The sequence below is a fragment of the Cupressus sempervirens genome, chromosome 3 (genome assembly GCF_028749045.1).
Source record: "Cupressus sempervirens isolate cs-2001-9-10 chromosome 3, ASM2874904v1, whole genome shotgun sequence".
Taxonomy (NCBI): domain Eukaryota; kingdom Viridiplantae; phylum Streptophyta; class Pinopsida; order Cupressales; family Cupressaceae; genus Cupressus; species Cupressus sempervirens.
The window spans coordinates 21,174,455-21,197,123 of NC_143120.1; the positions used below are offsets into that span (position 1 = coordinate 21,174,455).

Here is a 22,669-nt window from a genome sequence, read left to right on the forward strand (position 1 = left end):
AGAAAGATTATCTGATTCAGGTTTTAATCGCTTTGAGGTGCTGGATAGTATGGTTCTAGAGGAGGGTATTTATCCTCCTATCTCTTCTAATTCAGTTTTCTCAGATGAGGGATTTGTTCCTAATGATGCTTGTGGGGCATCCCAAGTTGCAGTATACCAGAACTGTGAGGTCCCTATAGCTCCTGTGACAGAGGCTCTAGTGACTCCTGTGGTGTTGGAGGATAATGATGTTGTTCTGGCTGATCTAGTTAAGGATGTACTACCATTAAGTAAGGGCAAGGGATCTCCTCTCCCCTTGGGGTTGATGCCTAGACCCTTTAAGCGTGTTTCTTTTACTCCCCCTCTAAGAAGTGGGTGCAAAATAGACTGAGAGAAGATTAAACTCATAAGAGATATATTGATTGAGTCTGGTTCAGTGAAACCTTTGGATGCTCTTTTTCCCAATTCTACCCAATGATGATTATTCTCTCATGGAACGTTAGGGGGTTGAATAGCATCCCTAGACAAAAGGCTATTCATAACTTGGTAGTTAATCATAGTCTTGATGTTTTTTGTATCCAAGAGACTAAGCTCTCTGTGGAGTCTATGGTCCAACATGCCTCTAGTATTTGGTCTTGTGGCCAATGTCAGTGTGTTGGGGCAATAGGCAGTGCTGGTGGTTTAGCTATATTTTGGGATCCATGAAAAATTTCTCCCCTTGGCTGGGTGTCTTCTCGCTCAGCTCTCTCTATGGTTGCTTCTGCTCTAGACTCAGGAGAGGTAATCATGGTAACTAATGTGTGTGCACCTGTTGATCTTGTGGGAAAGGAGGAACTTTGGAACCATATTCAATATGTTAGAAATTGTCACCCTTATCATCCTTGGGTGTTAGCAGGGGACTTCAATTTAGTTTTAAGTCTGGAGGAGAAGCAAGGTGGTTTGGCTAGACTAGGGCGTTCTTTTGCTCTTCTTTAGCAACACATATCTCTTTTGCATCTCTCTAATGTTAAGCCTTCTAATGGTCTATATACTTGGAATAATTGAAGGACTGGAGTTGCTGCTATCTTAGAACATCTGGATAGATTTCTTGTTTCTTGCTTATGGGTTAGTGGCACTCTTACTCTCTCTTTGGAAATCCTTGATTGGAGGGGTTCTAATCATTGGCCAATCAAAATTTCTACTATTGGGGCTTATGTTCCAAAGCATCCTCCTTTTAAGTTCCAGTTGATGTGGCTTCATGACTCCTCTCTTCATGATTTTGTTTTATGCTGGTGGAAAGATGGTGCTCCTGCATATGGTACAGCAATGTACTCATTTTCTAAAAGGCTTCAATATGTTAAAAGGAAGCTCAAGATATGGAATAGGCAATGCTTTGGGAACCTTCACTCTATGAAGAGGCTTGCTCAAGAAGATCTTGATGTCATCACAAGGGAGATTAGAGATCGAGGTTTATCAGAGTATCTTGGAAGGGCTGAATCCCTTGCTTCTAGAGCTCTAGAAGAATGGGAACTTTGAAAGGAAATTTTTTGGAAGCAAAAGGCTAGAGTTGATTGGCTCCAAGAAGGTGATCAGAACACTGCCTTTTTCCATAAAACTGTGCAATCTCGCCGGAATTAGAGCAATATCTCTTCTTTAGTTAATTCTCAAGGTATCCATCTAAATTCCTTGCCAGCTTTGTTTTAGGAGGCTACTCGGTACTTTTCTACCCTCTTCTCTGAGGACTCTCCTCCTGCTGATAATGAAGAAAATATTCTTTTGTCTTGTATTCCTTCCCTTATCACTCAGGAAATGAATGATTATTTCATGTGTCCAATATCTTTGGAAGAGCTAGAGGAGGCAGTCTTTGGCATGCCTAAGGGGAAGGCTCCTGGTCCTGATGGCTTTCCAGTTGAGTTCTTTCAAGAATTTTTGGACATCATTAATCATGATTTTTTGGAGGTGGTTAAGGAATCCTATTCTAGCAAGCAGATGCTTCGGGCTTTGAATTCTACATTCTTGACTCTTATTCCTAAGAGAGAGGGTGCTAATCAATTAGAGTTTTTTAGACCAATTGCCTTATGTAATGTGGTTTACAAAGTTATTACTAAGTTGATTGCTGAGAGAATTAAAAAGTGGCTTCCCATTATTATCTCAGAAGAACAAGGTGGTTTTGTTGCTGGAAGACAAATTTGGGATGGGGTGGTTATTGTTACTGAGGCTATTCACTCTATGGCTACTTCAAGGGAGAGAGCAATGTTTGTTAAGATGGATATGGCTAAGGCCTATGATAGAGTTAAATGGAGTTTCCTAAGGAGTATTCTTCCTTCTTTTGGATTTAGCTCTGACTGGGTGAGTTGGACTATGAGTTGTGTTACTTTTGCCTCTTTTTCTATCCTTATTAATGGTCAACCTTCTCAGCTATTTGGTGCCTCTAGAGGCCTTCGCCAAGGTGACCCTCTCTCCCCATATCTATTCATCATCATGGCTGAAGGCTTGGGCAGATTCATTAAGTATCAGGTGTCCCAAAATTCTATTCAGGGGTGGCAGTGGGGTAATGGCTTACCTTCTCTTTCCCGTTTTCAATTTGTTGATGATTCTGCTCTTGCGGGTCATGCTAGGATCAAGGAAACTGAAGCCTTTCGACATGATTTGGACATTTATTTAAAAATTTTAGGCCAAAAAGTTAATGAGCACAAATCTTCCATTTACTTTTTTAACACTCCTAATTCTATTCAACATAGGATTGTTGGTATCTTACAATTTCAGATTGGGTCACTTCCTTTGACTTATCTTGGCATTCATATTACTGTTTCTAGGAAGCCATGTCTCTTCTAGCAAAATTTGATTACAAAGCTTTAGGATAAGGTTAATCATTGGATTCATAGATGGCTTTCTACTACTGCCCGAGTTACTCTTCTTCAAGTTGTTATCTAAGCTCTTCCTACTTATAGAAGCATGGTTCAAGTTGCTCCTATTTACTTTCTCAAGGAGTTTGATGCTCTTTCATGGCAATTCCTTTGGAGTGGTAATTTGCATAGTACTAAATGGAGCTTGATTAGTTGGGCACCTATTTGTAGGCCTAAAAAAGAGGGTGGTCTTGGTCTTCGATCTACTCTCTTGAGTAGTCAAGCTTTGGCTGCTAAACTTTATTGGCGATGGTGCTCTAGAAAACATCAACTTTGGGCTTGTATTATCACTCATAAATATTTTCATGGTGTTGATCCTTGCTCTATTTCTACACTTCCTCTTGAAGGTTGTGGCTCAATGGTTTGGCATACTTTGAAGACAAGTGCGGTGTTAGTCAAGAGGGATCTATTCTAGATATGTAAATGTGGTTCTCAAGCTCTATTTTGGTCTGATGCTTGGGATGGATTCCCTTCCATTTTATCCATGTACCCTCATCTTTAGCCTCTTTGTGACTCTTTTCATGCCGCTGGATGGGATAAAGTGGCTCATTACAAGACTCCTTTTAAATTGGGACCTATTGTTGGTTATAGATGGAAGCATTCTTTTGATTGGCCTCCTAAAGGTATAGATGTGGATCGTCAGGAGCTTTCTCAGATTCTGGCCTCTAGAGAGTGTTCCTCTTTGCTAGGTCCTGATGTTTTGGCTTGGGGAGGCACCTTGTCTAGTAAATATCATGTCTCTTCTGGGTATGAGGAGATAACTAGACAATTATTTGGGGATGCTAAGGTCCCTTGGTGGAAGCAAGTTTGGAATAAAGTTTCTTAGTCCAAGTGCAATTTTTTCATGTGGCTAGTGGCTCACAACCACTGTCTTACATGGGACAATCTTTGTAAACGTGGATTTTAGGGCCCCTCTTATTGTGTTTTGTGTGGTAATGGGGAGGAGTCTGTCTCCCATCTTTTCTTCCATTGCTCCTATTCTATTCAACTATGGCACCTTTGGTGGAGTGCTTGGGATTGCTCTTGTAGGCATGCTTCCTCTTTGCCTGAGTTCTGGGCCTGCTTGGGAAGTGCTCCCTCCAAGTCTTCTCCTCTCCATGCTGCTTGGATTGCTGGCCCTTCATTCATGCTTTGGCATATCTGGTTGGAGAGGAATCGTCGAATATTCCAAGATGTTTGGCCAAATGTTTTGCATCTTTGGTGGAAGATCTCACATTCTCTTCAGGAAACTATTCATGTGAAGTATGAGCTAGATGGGGGTATGGATCCGGTTGATCTTGCTATATGCAATCGCCTCAATTTTCATCTTCAGGATGGGGTTGTAGCTCAAAGGTTTCCTTCTATGTCTAAGCAGCATCAACATCAGAGGAAGGGTCGGGTAAATCGGGATGGAAATTGGACTCCTCCTCCCTATGGAGTTCTGAAAATTAACACTGATGGTTCTTCCTGAGGGAATCCAGGCCCTGCTGGTATTGGGGGAGTGGCTCATTGTAGTTCTGGTGATGTTAAATTCCTTTTCTCAGTTCATAAGGGTGATTTCACTAACAATCTCATGGAAGCTCAGGCTATTTTATATGTTGTGGAACAATGTTGCTTGCGGGGATGGCATAAGATTATCTGTGAGTCTAATTCCCAGGTGGTGGTGAACTTGCTTTCTTTGCAGGAGCTTGACAATGTTAGTTGGCAACTGGCCACTATTGTTAATCAGATTATTCTCTTTTCTACCTATTTTCAATTCATTAGGTTCACGTATATTTCTCGTGAATGGAACAGAGCTGCTGATTGTTTAGCCAAATGGGCTTCTAGTCATGATCTGGGTTGGAATATTATGGATAGGAGGCAACTTTCCTTTGAGATGGTGCAAGAATTTGATGATCTTGTTGCTTAGGATCGAGTTCCTTGTTGAGCTCTCCTTGTTGTATTCCTTTATGTCTTAATAAATTTTTACCCCTCTTTTTCCGATAATGGGTACCCGATTTTTGAAAAAAGGGTGCCCATTTTTTAAATTTTGGATCGGGTGTTCGAGCCTAAAATAGGTACCTATTTTTTAAAAATGGGAATCTGTTTCGAAAAGAGCACGACCTCAATCCATGGACTTCTCAGAATTGAGACCCAACTCCTTGCTTCTACCTTCATCATGATTTCACCCCGATGTTGTAGTGGGCTCACAACATCCAATTTTTAGCACCTACGAAATGGAAACATTTCAGAGTTTTATAATTTGCAAAGCTTGGTACCTTCGAGATGGCAAAATTTCACATTTTTCCAGCTTGCTATTTGGTAGTCTTTTTCCTTGCTGAAAAAGAAAGTAGCAGAGATACCCTCTTTTCGGTTGTCAGATTTCAATCAAGTATTATTAATTGAATGTGATGCTCTATAAATTTCTTGTTAAGCAAAACTACAATAAGTAATTATTAATAAAGATAATATTCATATAAATTTCTTGTTAAGCAAAACTAAAACTACAATATGTGATTATTAAATGTAAGGTGAGAGTACCTGGTATTTCTGGAAGAGTAACTATTGGAATATGATGCCGCATACTAAGGACTATCATAGTTCCCAGATTATGGACTCGGTAAAGCTGATTCTAAACTCCAAAAAAATCTGCTAATTAATTCGATTATATTGAAATTCGACAGTTAGAGAATTAATTCATAGAACTGTTGTTGGAATTTAAGCTTTTATCACCTGTATTCCAAATTGTTATTGTGATGAGAAGATGTGTGTACCTTCCATATGTTCTATGTGAACAGTTATCCCAGCGAATATCCTTCCTCTTGTTTTCAATAATGTTTCTATCAGCTATACTTTCTGCTACTGATTCTCTAATGCCAACCGGATAATAATTTGCATTTTATTAGGGGTGACATTATCTAATATCTGAAACAGGGCTATTGTTTAAACATATTGAGGCTTAATAAAAATTGAAATTATTCTTATTACCATTCAAATCAGCTCTGAAATGAATTTTGTGCTTTCCCCACAAAAACTGCTTTCTTGCATTCAGCAAAGACCTATTTTTGACTTTTAATTAAAATATGTCAACTTAAGATATCAAATATTTACAACATAGAAAATACACTGGCAACAAATCAGAGATGCTATAATTGTTCACAAAATATGTAACTTTAATATTTTAATTAATTAAAAAGACTATTCATAAAAAAAAAATTTATTTCGTTAAACTCTGTTTGACTTCAAGCATATTTCCACTTTCAAGAATACCTCATTTGAATTCCTAACAATCAAATGATAATGTGGAACGGACATACTTATTGTCTGATTCGTGCCTCAGAAACTTTGAACTAACTAGTCAATTATAAGTTGCCTTCGCTGCACATCCATAGAAAACCTTTTTAACAGTTTTAACCTTGAATACGTGCCTCAACTATCATTGAACAAAGAAGAGATTCATACAAATTTCTCGTTAACCAAAACCACAAAAAGTGAGTACCATGAGTTTCTGGTAGAGGGGCTATGGTACCGTATACCAATACATGATTCTCCTAAGCTCCACTTAAAATTTGCTAACAAATTGAGAAATTTGAATGGAAAACCTGCACACTGAAATCATATCAAACTTCAGCAGTCATGAATAATTCAGTCGTAGGCAAGAAACAACACAGTCACTCAAATTAAACACACCTCTAGTTGAACAGAATCTTCAAGTTTATCCTATAATTAATGATGCAGCATCAAGGACAGATATCCATTCTACTCATTGTCCTGCAATTATTGATGCAACATAAAGGAGAGATATAATTGTTAAAACAATTTATTTTTTTAAGGCAAACGACAACTAAATTGTTACAAATTGAATGCTATTATAAAAGAATTATTTAAAAAAAATCTAAAAAACATAATTTATTGACTGAACAGGTCGGAACTAGTAATAATGTTTATCAAATCTTTGAAATTGTATGATAACCTTTTGTACGGTGAATGTTTGCAAGTCCATTTCAGCATTCATTATGTGGAGCCAATAGTGTAGTGGAGAAAAGCAATGAAAAATCAGTAGTGAGTTTGCTCTCCGTACCTATGTAATTCTGAAACTTGACAGTCACAGAACTGATGATGGTAGAAAGATATGAGTAAATTTGTTGTATAATTTTATATTTTCACCAAGAGGAAACAACATTTACTGAGGAACAAAATATGCTTCATTCGTGAAGAATGGTATCTGATCTATATATCGAACATAATATTGTAGACATCAACAGCACAAATAAAATTTGTGAATTAAACTTACTTTGTCTTCATGTCGGATATACAGACATAAAGGAGACTGAGATCAAAAGAATATCATTATATTGTATTATACAATCTTTTTCTGAATGTTTGGTAGAGGCAGTCACTAGTGCCATCCATTACTCTGAAACATTTTGCTCTCCAAGATTCACTGAAACACAACATCCAAATTACACCTGAAAATCCAAGTGCATTGCCCATTCCCATTCCTACATCCCACCACATATCTTCTTCCGACATTTCTTCATTTTTTTCATCATCAATGGAAGAAACGACATGATTTCTTGAACATTGACACATTGATTTGTAGGCCACATAGGTCTAAATTGTTGGAAAATGATGAAGCATTAAATGTCATCATTTGTCCTCCTTGTGGTAACACTCCTCATAGTTTATTATGAGAAGCATCAAAGTAGTTCTAATATGTAAGATATATCAACTCAACAGGAAACATTCCAACAAATTCATTTGTGGAAAGGTCAAGTGATTCTAGTCATACCATGCTTCCCAAGGATTTTGGAATCTTGCCATTGAAATGGTTCTGTGAAACATTGAGAGTTTCAATCCTTTGAGGGATTGAATATCCCAAGTTATTTTGTCTGTTAAATTGTTGTTTGATAGATCAAGACATTTTACTAATGTCAATAATCTCACATACTCCATGTCCCGTCCTCTATTTTTTATGATTATACTATCTATGTAAATGATACCACTCTCTATAAATTCAAGAGTTTTTGTGTTTTCTATCTGACTTGTCATTGTGGTCGAGTTCATAAAGCCACTTGGAACAACACTTGAAAATTTGTTGCTTGACAAATCTAATATCTGAAGATTTTGTAGCTTTGATAATTTGGAGGGTATTTGGCCAACAAATCTATTTGATTTCAATATCAAGATGCGAAGCCTTTGCAAGCTTTCAATCCAAGTAGAAATACCCCATGCATATTGTTATTCCTCAAATTTAAGATTTCCAAAGAGGTACAATTTCTAAGGGATGATGATATATTCCTATTTAACATATTGAAACCTAGCTTCCATGTTTCTAGACAAGACATATTCCCAAATATATTTGGAATTGTGCCCTTAAGATCATTTTGTTCTAGATATAGCATGAACAACATAGAGCATTGGTATAGATTTGAGGGAATCTTACCTCTAAGCTTGTTATTTGACAAGTCCAAAATCTCTAAATTATTTGATTCACAAATAGAATGTGGAATGATACAACTCAAATTGTTTTTCGCTAGTGACAAAAATACAAGACCTTGTCTATACTTAACAATTTCTGTTGGAATGGGTCCATGAAATAGATTCTCTAAAAGATCTAAGAACTCCATGTTATGTAGAGGAAGTGGAATATATCCTTGCAACTAATTATTATGCAAATCGATGTATGAGCGTTGAGGATCAAATTATGCTCAAATCCAAGCAACTTGAAGGGTAAATTACCTATGAATTGACTAGAAGAGAGGTTGAGATAATAAAGCTGCCAAGATTTCCATAGTCAAACATAAATATTTCCACTAAGAGAGTTTTGAGACAAATCTAGTGATTGTAAGAAGTATTGAGTTGAAATGAAAGATGGGAAATCCCCTTGTATATTACAAAATCTAAAATCCATGTATTCAAGTTGAAAATTAGGAATATAAACATGGCATTGATTTTTACACTCAACACATTCCTTGAAAGATATAACCCTTTAATATTATGGACTTTATCAAAAAAAGAAAGTGTCAAACTTCTACTAAGTTGGTTGTGTTTAAGATCAAGTTTTGTTAATTTGGTGAAATTATCTAAGGAGGTTGGAATTATACCATTCAAATAGTTAGAACTTAGGTCAATATATGTGAGCTAGAGTTAAACCCAAGGTTTAGTTCTATGAGCTTTGACAACTTACGCAATAAGGTTGGGATTGTACCATTCAAAGAGTTATATACCAGCTCAAGGTTTGTGAGTTTTGATAACTCACTCAAAGATGTTGGAATGGTGCTATTCATAAAGTTAAAACCAAGGTTTAGTTTTGTGAGCTTTGACAACTTACCCAATAAGGTTGGGATTGTACCACTCAAAGAGTTATGTCAAGGGTCAAGGTTTGTGAGCTTTTATAGCTTACTCAAAGACATTGGGATGGTGTCACTCAAAGAGTTATAACCAAAGTTTAGTTATGTGTGAACTTTGACAAATTGCCTAAAAATGTTGGAATTGTACCATTCAAATCATTATCACTAAAATCAAGATATGTTAAGACAGAGAGGTTAGCGATCTCTTTCGAAATATGGACAACAAAGTTAGATGCATACAAACTTAAATACCTCAAATTGCAGAGCTTGTAGAGATGTGAAGGGATAGCAAGAGGAGGGAAGGAAGCACTATCACTCAAGTCCAAGCATTGGAGATGTCGCAGTTGGAATAGTCCTTCACAAAGTTCCCTCCATGACATCAATGGCCTGGATTCATCAGTAAACTAGGAGGCATTGAGGTACCAAGGGTTGAGATCCAAAGAGATGATGTGGGTAGTGATTGGGTGGCACGTGACTCCTTGCCATTTGCAACAGTTAAATCCCTTCCACGATTGCAGAGTGTTGAAAGAGGAAGTGAAGCTGAGGCCCTCTTTCAAATCGAGTAGGGAATTCCTGTCATCTATATGACACAATTGAGATGAACAAGGAATTCCTCTCATCAGAATTACTAACAACAGCATTATCATCAACATCTTCATTGTTAGATTACACAACACTTCTCTGCTCTTCCTTCAAACAACTTGCTCTCTTTATAATTGTGTCTCCGCTTTGAGTGAAAGTGGAGAGAAACCTTCTCCATTTAAAATCTCCACAATTGTACGTGCAAATATGTGGCCTTCACTAAAGTCGTCCTTATTTCAACACTTCTTGAAGTTTGTGGGATAAAGAGGAGTCTCCTATTGTTTGTTTGTTTGTGGGATAAATTGTGTGAAGATCATAGTATTAGTGGTTATTGAGGGATTAGACGTAATCGCTATCAATTATGGATTAAAATTTTGAAGGTATAGTGTAGGGTTTTGTCATTCTAGCTATTGCTACCAGAGAATTGGGTTGTTATTCATGTTATAAGGATTCACAATCCTTTCATTGTTGATTCAATTAAAGAACTAGTAGCACTATAAAAGTTCAATACATGTGTGAAAGAAAAATAAAATATCAACAGTAATAAAACAAAAAATGTCAACTGTAAACATGTTTTGCATTTGAAAAATTTAATTCAATAATAGATTTGATTCCTAAAATTTTAAATATCTCACATATTATAGTTAACAAAACTTTTAAAATATTGATGTTAGTTATATTTCTTTACTATACCATAAACACAAATTTCTTTTAACTATTATATAGTTTTATTTCCTTAATAATATAACTATTATAACTTCTTTTTTCATGATATACAATTTAGAGGGAAAAAAACTTAGAGATCTTAGAAGATCGAGAAGCTTGAGCTTCCGTCCAGCTATACGCCAAAGTTATATCTTGTCAATTACAAATTATTCAATTGACACTACTGTTTTCTTCCACGTGATATTGGCCTTCCTTCACCGTAGCTACTTGTGAAACAGGGTGGGCGTTGTGTAGCCAAATCTTTAATTTAAAAGATTTCAGATCAGGATTCGAGCCAAACAATGCTATAATAGTACACCAAATCTGATCGGGTAATATAAAAAATCATCAATTTTCCAATGTGAAAAACAAACATTTAAAATGCTGACAGTGAGACCATCGACTCAGCGTCCTTTTCTGGAATATGGTTAACCGCTTTCCTTGTTAAATCGAGGAAATACTGAAAGATTTTAAATCGAGGAAATACTGAAAGATTAGATTCTATGTTGGTAATAATGTGTAATCAGGAAAGGAGTAGGGAGAGTTTTCTGGGTCCCATTTTTACTTTACAATAAGGAAAGGAGTAGGGAGATTCAGGAGGGAGATTCATTCAACATATCCTCTGGCAGTAGGGAGATTCAACATTCGATTATGTGGTCCTACGACCTTGCCTCACGAAAAAAAAATGGGGACATGTGAATGTCGGGGTAGCCATACCGATACTTCTCCCTAGGTTTGTGACTTCACCCTAGCTTGACATATAACAAATGAGCCTTTTTTGAAAAAATAATCATGTGGGTGTCACAATTACGACAACACTGTCAGTATTACAATGACGTCGGGAATATTTTCCAAAAAAACATAAAAATCACACTCATATTGCACTTCTGTCGCAAATTGTCATCACAATTTGACCCCGAATGTTGTAGTGGGCTCACAACATCCAATTTTAGCACCTATCAAACGGAAACATTTCAGAGTTTTATAATTTGCAATGCTTGGTACCTTTGAGATGGCGACATTTCATAGTTTTCTAGCTTGCTATTTCGTAGTCTTTTTCCTTGTTGAAAAAGAAAGTAGCAGAGATACCCTCTTTTAGGTTGTCAAATTTCAATCAAGTATTATTAGTTGAATGTGATGCTAGTAGTATGTTGGCTATTAGAGTAGTGTTGAGTTAAGAAGATCACCTAGTAGCATTCTTCTCTAAAAAGTTAAATGAGGCTAAACAAAAGTACTCCACCTATGATCTTGAGCTATACACTTTGGTTCAATCCATAAAGAAGTGTAGGCATTACTTATTGCATAAGGAATTCATTTTATATACTACCAACCTTGCTCTTAGTTTCCTAAATATGAAGGAGAAACTTAACCAAACGCATTTAAAGTGAGTGAAGCAATCACAAGCTTACACTATTACCATTAGGCATAAAAAGAGTACTAAAAACAAGGTAGAAAATTCCTTCAGTAGGAGAGTGCTTAGTATACATGAGAAATAATTGCAAAGTGCAAGGTTAGAGGCATTAAGGAACCTATATGAGGATGACAAAGATTTTTCAAAGATTTATAAGAGTTGTTCAAATTTATCCAACACATTTCGTGTTGATTACTCAAACTTTTTGTTACAGGATGGGCTATTTTTTAAATGGCATTTTTCATGCATTCCTTGATGCTTTGTGAGAGAAAATATTAACAAAGAGAAATGTTGAGGTAGTCTTGCTGGGCATTTTGGCCTAGACAAGACCTTGGAACATGTAAGTGGGTTCTATACTCTCCTAAAGTACAGAGTGATGTAAGATATTTTGTTGAACACAATTACATTTATTAGAGAGCTAAGGGGACAACCTCCAATGTGGGCTTGTATCAACCTTTGGCTATTCCTACTAGGCCTTGGGAATTCCTTAGTATGGATTTTATGTTTGGTTTGCCTAAATAGTGAGGGGATTTGATAGCCTATATGTGGTGGTGGATAGGTTTAGTAAGATGGCATACTTTTATTCCTTGCAAAAGTACCAATGATGCATCCTACATTGTGGGCCTACTCTTCAAGGAGATGGTGAGGATTCATGGTCTTCTTATAAGCATTATGAGTGACATAGATTACAAGTTTGTGGGTTATTTTTGGAGAACTTTGTGCAAGAAATTGTCAATTTGTCATTTTCATCTTCTTCTATTCCACAATTTGATGGTTAGACTGAAGTTGTAAATGGATCATTGGGTAATATGTTGATGAGATTAACCAAATAACATGAACAAGCTTGAGACTTAGTCACTAGACAAGCTAGGTATGCCTATAATGACTTTGTACATATGAGTACATGTAAGAGTCCCTTTGAGAGAGTTTATGGATGTAATCCTAGAGGGGTGATGGAACTTAGAGACATAGGTGCAATGGACAAAAGAAGTGCCTTGAATGAAACATTTGCAGAGAACATAAAATAAAACCCATGAGTAGGTTAAGAAAACCTTGCAACAAAGTGAAGAAAAATAGAAAGCCTAAGTAGACAAGACTAGGAGAGAATGACACTTCAAAGTGGGAGGTTTTGTGATGGCATATTTAAGGAAAGAAAGATTACCTAAAGGGAAACCAACAAAGCCATTAATGAAAAAGATAGTGCCATTTAAAGTTGTATACAATTTTGGCAACAATGCCTATGAAGTGAAATTGTCTCCTGACATAGGTATTTCACCAATTTTTAATGTTAGTGATTTGTATCGATAAGGGGGAACCCACAAATATAGGGCAACATGATTGCAAGTATAGACGAACTTGATTGGATCACAAATCTACCCCCTAGTCAACTAGTACAGTTGGAATACATCATTAATTCCAAGGTTATTAAGAAAATAATGAAAGGGGTGTACAAATAATATTTAGTAAAGTGGGAAACTTCACCTAAAGTAGGGGTCACTTGGATGGCTAAATAAGATATCATCAAGCATTTGAAGACATTTCAAGACCTAACTAATCAAGGGACTTGATTTCTTCATACCCTAGGTGTATGGTGCAGGGGGATATAACTATTTTGATGTGATTTGTGTGTCATGTTTTTAATAAGACTTAAATGCAACAAATCTAATAAGGTTAAGCCTAATTGAGTCCATTTTGGGTTGCAAACCCTAAAAGTTGCATATGAGCAATTTTGTGCATTACAACCACCTAAGGGTGGTCGAGTTGGAGTTTGATGTAGAAAATTCCAATGTCAATTAGGTTCTTATAATGGTTCCTATGTGATTTGGACCACTTAGGACAAGTTTGGAGTAACAGAGGTGTAAAAATGCAAAGTTGTAACTTTTTGCCAAATATTGCAAGATTACAACCAAGAGCTCAAAAAAAGATGGCGTCGAGCCTAACTAATCCAAGAGCACATTAAAGCTTTGGAAAAACTATTTTGGAGTTATTTGGATCAATCGAGACAAGATTTTCTAGTTCTTACTTTACTTTCAACTTTTTGTCATACTACAACTTGTACTACATTGTGACATTTTACAATTTAGAGGTCAATAGTAGTGTAAATTCAAAATATTAAACTATGTGATATTTGATGAAAGTTAATGAAATGCAAAATATTATTATTTTTATATAGAATAAATTTTCTTTAAAAAAAGGAAATAACTTTTTGTCATTAGAAATAAGTGTTTGGCGAAGATAATAAGTTGTTTTTTGTAAAATTTATAGTAGACGTAACTTTTTCTATTTTTCTAAATTTTAGAAAGAAGCTTTAATTTTTTCTATGTTTATTGAAATAAACTTTTTGATCTTTTCCCTTTTCATTCTATAAAATATTTTTCAATTAAGAAACTTTAAATTTTTTTTGTTTAATATTGTATTTTTTTATGAAAGATCATAGAGTATGATCTATAGGTGAAATATTAAAAATCAACTAGAAATCTCCAAAATTTGTATCATATAAAAAATTAGCTCTTTCAAACTTACAAAATGAATTATTAATTTTTTAAAAGAAAAATGTATGTAATTTTTTAAAAAAAATCTTATTAATCATAGCTGTCAAAAACAAAAATTAGGAAAAAGGCATTTCCTTATAAAGGTAGGAGGATGCTATGTATGCTTCTTTCCATTTTAAGTATCATCAATAAGCAACAACTATTTGTAAAATAAGATTCTACAATTAAAAAAAATTAAATTAAATAAATAAAACTTAATCCACATTATATATATATATATATATATATATATATATATATATATATATATCTTCTACAATCTTCAAAAAAAATTGCAATGAAAAATAATATGATCTAGCAACTCTATACCAAACTCTTTGTTAGAAAACAAAACAAAAATCATGACCACCTTTGTGATTAGAGAAGACAACACAACTAAGAATTTCATCAAAATACACCAAGTATATGACTGGAGAATATGGATTCATTGAAAAAATATTGGTATACATGTAAAGTCATTCAATCAATTAGAATTTTATCATTGAAACTATCTTATCCTCATCATAATCAAAATAACATCCTATTGGAATTAGAAACTTATCAAAAAGCAATCTTATTCTCATTAGGGAAACAAGTGAATTTTATTGTTAAAACTAAAGATAATTTAAAGGGATTAAAATAATAGACTAAAAATATTAAATATTAAAAAGGAAGATAAAATCTTATTTGGAAAAAAGAAAAAGGGGAAGGGCTGACAATTTTTAAAAACTATGATTACCTTTGAGACAACACAATGAGAATTGCATCAGTAGACCAAGCACAAGGCTTGAGAAGATGAATTTAGTGAGAAAAAATGACAACCATATAGAAATATTCAATAAATTAGAAACTTATTATTGAAATAATCAATCCCATTCTCATTAGACCAAGATAACATTATTTTTGGAATTAGAAACTAACCAAAAATAATCTTATGATTTTCATTGAGGAAACAAATGAATTTTTTTAATTTAAAAAAAAAAGTTTAAAGGAAATAAAATAATAGAATAAAAATAAAATTAAAATAAAAAAGAAGTTTAAATCATATAGAAAAAGAGGTACAATTTTTCAGAATAATTTTAAATCAATATTTTTATATTGAATTAAGTAATGTACACATGAATAAAATAAAATAGTACAAAAGAAAAATAATATCATCAAAAACCATTATTTATCATAATCACATAATACATTTGCAATACACAACCACCTAAATAAAACATGTTTATTGAAGTGGCAAGCTATATACATAATTCAATAAACAGAATTACAATAATTTAGCCAACTTTGGTTTCTGCTCTTTGAACAGACTAAAACCCAAACGGAGGATGTGACTGACAAATAATGAAAAAGACAATATGAGCTTCACTATGCAAACATCTATCAATGCTACTCTGCTCATCTCAAGGAATTGTCCCCTTGATCCGCTTGGGAAGGAAAATGTGGGAAATCTTCCTTGTACAACAGATTCTTGGGGTTGCTACCCTCAACACAGTAGGGATGGAAATCTCATTAATAAGGCGATTCCAATCAAATATGGAAAATGTAAGGATCATCAAAAGCAAAGAAATTTTGAAAGAAGCAAATTCTCTTCATCTTACTGTTATTGAGATTTATTGGTTCAGAAGATTTAAACAATCTTCCTTCATTAGAGAAAGTGTCGGAAACCAACAGATTGAAATATAAGATTGCTCTTCACCATTCTGCAATCTATTTTCTCCAGGTATGGCCCTGTACACATTCAAGAATGTTAGGGAAACCGATTCAAGTAATACGAATGGGCTGATATTAGATCTCGTGGTACCACAATGATTATGTTAGTTAAGAGAACTCTAAATTGAGTATCCGTAGTTTTTAAGTTTTTCAATAGAATATAATCATCAAATTTTTGACGTGTTAAAAACAATACCAGAATTGTGAGCTATGCCTCTGTTGCCTTGAAAATTCCTGAACCATAAAGATTCTTGCTTGCTGTTTCTGGATATATGTTGGTCCACTTGTGATTGGAAGCAATATATTGTGTTCTTGGGCATACCAAGACATCCACTGACACTAAATTTGTAAGGGCTACCCTTTTTCTTCCCTTGAATTTGCTGTTTCATTTGTTTTTAAGATAAAATCTTTAGTAATGTATTTTGATGAATCAAATCATCTTTGTTCAATGAAAATATGAAATCCCATGCTCTGTACAACTATTGGTGGAATCTAAGCTTTTTTCACCTGCATTCCAGATTGGTGTTGTGAAGAGATGGCTCAGTCTTTACCTTTCATATCCTAAATCTATAGTTGCTATCCCAGGCAAACAATTGAAGAGAATGGGAGCAACATCCTTCCTTTTGTTCTGAACAATCTTTCTATCAGCATTACTTTCTGCTGTTAACTCTGTATGCCCAACCAAACAATAATTAGCATTTGAGTAGGGGCACCACTATCTAATACCTGAATAAGTGGACATGCCTATTGTTTGAACATCTTGATGCTTGAAATAAAAAGTGGAATTATTCTTACCATCAAAATCAGAACTGAAAATGCCACGAATTGTGTGCTTGACCCACAAACACTGCACTCTAGGTCACACAATCTTTAGCATTCAGCAAAGACCTGTTTGATTTTTCTGCAAAATCTGTCAATAGATGATGCTGCTACTGCTGATTGTTGGGCTAAGCTAGCCAATAATCTCAAGGACTTCTGTTCTTGCAGTCTGAAGGTTTTATTTTTTTGCTTACATATGTTTTTTTATGGATAGTTGATATCTAACATTGGGTCTGAACTTGTATCCCTTGCTCTTTTTTTGGTGAATATGTATCTTTATATTTTAATTAATGAAAAAGATCTATTCATCAAAAAGAAAATCAAATACTTAGTAACATAACAAATAATATTCATCAAAACTTCTTTTTAAGTAACACATCCTTTCCATCAGTTCAACTTGGAACTTTTAAAAGATAATATTCATATAAATTTCTTGTTAAGAAAAAATACATTATGTAATTATCAAATGTAAGGTGAGTACTTGGTATTTCTGGAAGAGTAACTATGGGAATCTGATGCCGCATACATATTATAAACTTGAATCTGATGCCGCATACACTGAAATCATATTGGAATTCGACAGTTAGAGAATTAATCCATAGAACTATTGTTGGAATTTAAGCTTTTATCACCTATATTCCAAATTGTTATTCGTGAAGAGAAGATGTGTGTACATTCCATATGCTCTATGGGAACAATTATCCTTCCTCTTGTTTCTCACCAATCTTTCTATCAGCTATACTTTCTGCTACTAATTCTCTAATGCAACCGGATAATAATTAACATTTTATTAGGGGTAGCACTATCTAATATATGAAACAGGACTATTTTTTAAACATATTGAGGCTTGATATAAAAATTGAGATTATTCTTATTACCATTCAAATCAGCTCTGAAATGAATTTTGTGCTTTCCCCACAAAAACTGCTTGTTGGCAACACAATGTTAAGCATTCAGCAAAGACCTATTTTTAACTTTTCAGCAAAATCTGTGAATTTAAGATAGCAAATATTTACAACGTAGAAAACACACTGGCAACAAATCAGAGATCTTACAATTGTCCACAAAAAAATGTTTGCAAACAAAGTTAACCATTTTTTGAAACTTTAGTGGGCTGATCCTTGTTTTCGATCTTTCTTAATATATAACTTTAATATTTTGATTACTTAAAAAGACTATTTATAAAATAATTATTTCTTTAAACTCTGTTTTGACTTCAAGCATATTTTCCACTTCCAAGGCAAACTCATTTGAATTCCTAACAATCAAATGATAATGTGGAAAGGACATACTTTATTTCTGAATCATGCCTCATAAACTTTGAACTAAATGGTCAATTATAAGCTGCCTTCGTTGCAGTTTTAACCTTGAATATATGCCTCTGCTGTCATAGAACAAATAAGATTCATACAAATGTCTTGTTTACCAAAACCACAATAAGTAAGGTGCAAAGTGAGTACCATGTATTTCTAGTAGAGCGGCTATGGTACCGTATATCAATAGATGATTCTCCTAAGCTCCACTTAAAATTTGCTAACAATTGAGAAACTTGAATAGAAAACCTGCAAATTGAAATCATATCAAACTTCAGCAGTCAGGAATAATACAATCGAAGGCAAGAAACAACACAGTCACTCAAATTAAACACACCTCTGGTTGAACTGCAGTGCTCCCTGAAGTGGATGAGAAATAGAGTCTTCAAGTTTATCCTATAATTCAATAATTTATTCTTTTCATTCTATTCATTGTCCTGGAATTAATGATGCAACATCAAGGAGAGAAATAATGGTTGCAAATTGAATGCTATTATAAAAAAATAAAAATAAAAAAATCTCAAAAACATAATTTATTGACTGAACAGAACAGTTCAGAACTAGTAATAATGTTTATCAAATCTTTGAAATTGCATGAGAGCCTTTTGTACGGTGAACTTTTGCAAGTCCATTTCAGCATTCATTATGTGGAGCCAATATTATAATAGAGAAAAGAAATGAAAAATAGAATTGAGTTTGTTATCGGTACCTATGTAATTCTGAAACTTGACAGTCACAGAACTGATGATGGTAGAAAGATATGAATGAATTTGTTGTGTAATTTTCTATCTTCAGCACTTGGAAACTGCATTTATTGAGGAACAAAAAATGCTCCATTTGTGAATGATGGTGCCTGATCTATATATTCAACATAGTATTGTAGACTTGCAATTGGAACCTGACATAATACACATAAAGATTAGGTTTATTATAGTTGTACAGCATTATCAGTATAAAGAACTTCTGCTATTCACTTTAAAAACCATTAACTACATAAATAAACTGTGTGAATTAAACTTACTTTGTCTTCATGTTGAATATGCAGATCTAAAGGAGATGGAGATCAAAATAATATCATTATATTGTATTGTAAAATCTTTTTCTAAATGTTTGGAAGAGACAGTCAATAGTGCCATCCATTACTCTGAAACATTTTGCTCTCCAAGATTCACTGAAACACAACATCCAAATTACACCTGAAAATCCAAGTGCATTGCCCATTCCCAATCCCACACCCCACCACATATCTTCTTCCAACATTTCTTGAACATGACACATTGATTTGTAGGCCACATAGATCTAAATTGTTGGAAAATGATGAAGCATTAAATGTCATCATTTGTCCTCCTTGTGGTAACACTCCTGATAGGTTATTATGAGAGACATCAAAGTAGCTCAAATATGTAAGATGTATCAGCTCAACAGGAAACATCCCAACAAATTCATTTCTGGAAAGGTCAAGTGATTCTAGCTGCACCATACTTCCCAAGGATTCTGGAATCTTGCCACTGAAATGGTTCCATGAAACATTGAGAATTATCAATCCTTTGAGGGATTGAATGTCCCAAGGTATTTTGCCTATTAAATTGTTGTCTGATAGATCAAGACATTTTACAAATGTCAATAATCTCACATACTCCATGTCTTGTCCTTTGTTTTTGATGATTATACTATCTATGTAAATGATACCACCACCTATCAATTCAAGAGTTTCTGTGTTTTCTGTGTGATTTGCCATTGTAGTTGAGTTCATAAAGCCACTTGGAACAATGCCTGAAAATTTGTTGCTTGACAAATCTAATGTTTGAAGACTTCGTAGTTTTGATAATTCTGAGGGTATCTGTCCAACAAATCTATTTGATTTCAATATCAGGATGCGAAGCCTTTGCAAGCTTTCAATCCAGGTAGAAATACCCCCACGCATATTGTTGTTCCTCAAATCTAAGATTTTCAAAGAGGTACAATTTCTAAGGGATGATGGGATGTCCCCGTTTAGCCTATTGAAACCCAATTTCAATGTTTCTAGAAGAGTCATGTTTCCAAATATATTTGGAATTGTGCCCTTAAGATCATTCTTTTCCAGATTTAGTATGGACAACATGGAGCATTGGTACAAACTTGAGGGAATGTTACCTCTAAGCTTGTTATTTGACAAATCCAAAACTTGTAAATTATTTGACTCACAGATAGAATGTGGAATGACACCACTCAAATTATTTTTTGCTAGTGACAAAAATTGTAGAGCTTGTCCATACTTACCAATTTTTGTTGGAATGGGTCCATGAAATAGATTCTCTGAAAGATCTAAGAACTCCATGTTATGTAGAGCAAGTGGAATATTTCCCTGCAACTTATTATTATGCAAATCGATGTCTGAGGGGTCACAATTATTATTCTCAAATCCAAGCAACTTGAAGGGCAAATTACCTACGAATTGATTAGAAGAGAGGTTGAGATAATTAAGGTGCCTAGAATCCCATAGCCAATCAGGAATATTTCTGCTAAGAGAGTTTTGAGACAAATCTAGTGACCGTAAGAAGTATTGTGTTGAAATAAAACTTGGAAAATCCCCTTGTATATTACAAGATCCGAAAGAAATGGATTCAAGTTGAAAATTGGGAATACAAGTGGCATTGATTTTTATAGTTAGCATATTGCTTGAAAGATTTGTTTGGAGTGTGTGGGATAAGGAGGAGTTCCTACTGTTTGTTGTATAGCTCTATAATGGTCGATTCATTGGCGTTTGTGCTCACCAGTTGTTCCATCATTCTTGTTATGGGAATTCTTAGTTTTGTAGTAATTTATGATTGTTGTTAAAGATTTTAAGAAAGAATGGCCTGGCCAAGGACTTTCATTAGGCCCCTATAGATGAAAATTTAATTTTAACAATAAAAAAAATGTTTGGGAATTATAGTGTTTCCCTAGTGATATTGGGGTTAAGACTCCTTTGAATCTATCATCAAAACTCTACAAGGTAAACACGCTTAGAATATTCATACGCAATTTTATGGAATCTTTGAAAGTTAAAATCTTTCGTCTGCAAGTCAAGAATCACGATGGGTATAAAAGACTTTTCCTCACACGCAAAAACAAAAAACGTGGAAAATAAGAGGAAAGTTAGGTTACAAAACCTGTTCTCCCAATATCTTGACCCACTTACTTACAGCCCTCCAATATAAGTCTAGAGTCAATTAAGAAAGACAAAAGTGGTGGAAATTTAGCATACAATTTTTCTTTCGGACCGTTTACTTTGTTGGTGATGAAAAGACATTAGAGTTGTTGAGATTTCGTGGAAAAGCGGAGAAAAGTTTGTGGGAACAAAATTGTTACTTTTTATCTGTGGACAGCTGATAGATCAGTCTTGTCTTCTCTCTCAATAATTCACCACAAACATTATTTTCTATTATCTTAATTTGTATCAATTTTTATATTTGTATCAATTTTTTTTTTTTTTTGTCTCTCTTAGATGCTAGCAATTGCATCTAGCGGTTGTATAGGTATGCCAAAAATGTATAGAAGGTAAATTAAGGGAAATAGTTTTTCTATCTTTTATATGTATTTGTCTTGTTTATGAGTTTTATTTATAATCTAATTAGAAATTGACGTTGTATTTTTTAACAAATGTCTTAATAGAGAAGTGAAGACTCATATTATGTTTGCAAATAGATAGTGTGTGTCAATTCTTAGATAGTTTTAGATTTATTATAGAAGAATTGTGTTTTCATATAGTTATATAGTAGTATTTGTATGTATTTTTGGTTAATTTTAGTTTTCTATGCTTTTTCTTTTTTACATTTATTGTTAATAATACATATTCTTACACTTGCTCTATCTATTATTTTGTCATGTAGTGTTATATTTTATTAGCTCTTATTTTCATATTTAATTTATATATTTATAAAAGAAGCACCAAAACACTTAATATTCGATACAACAACTCAACTTATAGTACACATTGAGGCGGGTAAGCCCTTGTCAAGGATTGTGCTAATTTTTTTTCTAACAATCTCCTCTTCAATGTTACCTAAGAGTTTGAGGATTCGAACCTATCACCAAGCTTTGATATCACTTGTTAGATTGAGGGTTTTAGTTGCAGCAGAAGACGGATCTATCAATATCCAATACAACCACCCAACTTATCGTACACAGGAGACAGTTGAGCCTTTGTCACAAATCTAGAGGGGAGTCTTGAACAAATTTTCAACAGATCTATAAATTAAAATAGATTTAAAAACATGTTTGTTATTGATTAGTTTAAGAATTTTCCTAACGAAAAAATTCACCTAGGAAGTAAGAACACAAACACAAGCACACAGTAGACCAAAGAGAGAGAGAGTATGATTAGAATGATAATGTATTCAATATGTCATAATTAATGCAATGTGAAAGTACACTAGGAGTGCCTGTATATAAAGGCCTC

General features: G+C 34.2%; 1 long non-coding RNA gene and 2 pseudogenes across 2 annotated transcripts in view; all 3 read right to left on the reverse strand.

The window, feature by feature from the left end:
- Positions 1-6,353: 6,353 nt before the first annotated feature.
- The window catches only part of LOC149564543 (uncharacterized), a 43,145-nt pseudogene continuing 26,829 nt past the window's right edge, over positions 6,354-22,669 (reverse strand). Inside the window, exons 4-5 of the transcript XR_016361370.1 lie at positions 18,587-20,968; positions 6,354-6,431 (exon numbers count right to left, since the gene is read on the reverse strand). The product of XR_016361370.1 is annotated as an uncharacterized LOC149564543 (transcript). The remainder of the gene's footprint in view (positions 6,432-18,586; positions 20,969-22,669) is intronic.
- On the reverse strand, positions 7,169-9,112 carry LOC149564544 (uncharacterized; annotated as a pseudogene).
- Positions 15,554-17,075, reverse strand: LOC149564545 (uncharacterized). The gene is made up of 2 exons (XR_016361440.1): positions 16,913-17,075; positions 15,554-16,786 (listed from the first exon to the last, which is right to left on the reverse strand). It is a non-coding gene; the product is annotated as an uncharacterized LOC149564545 (long non-coding RNA).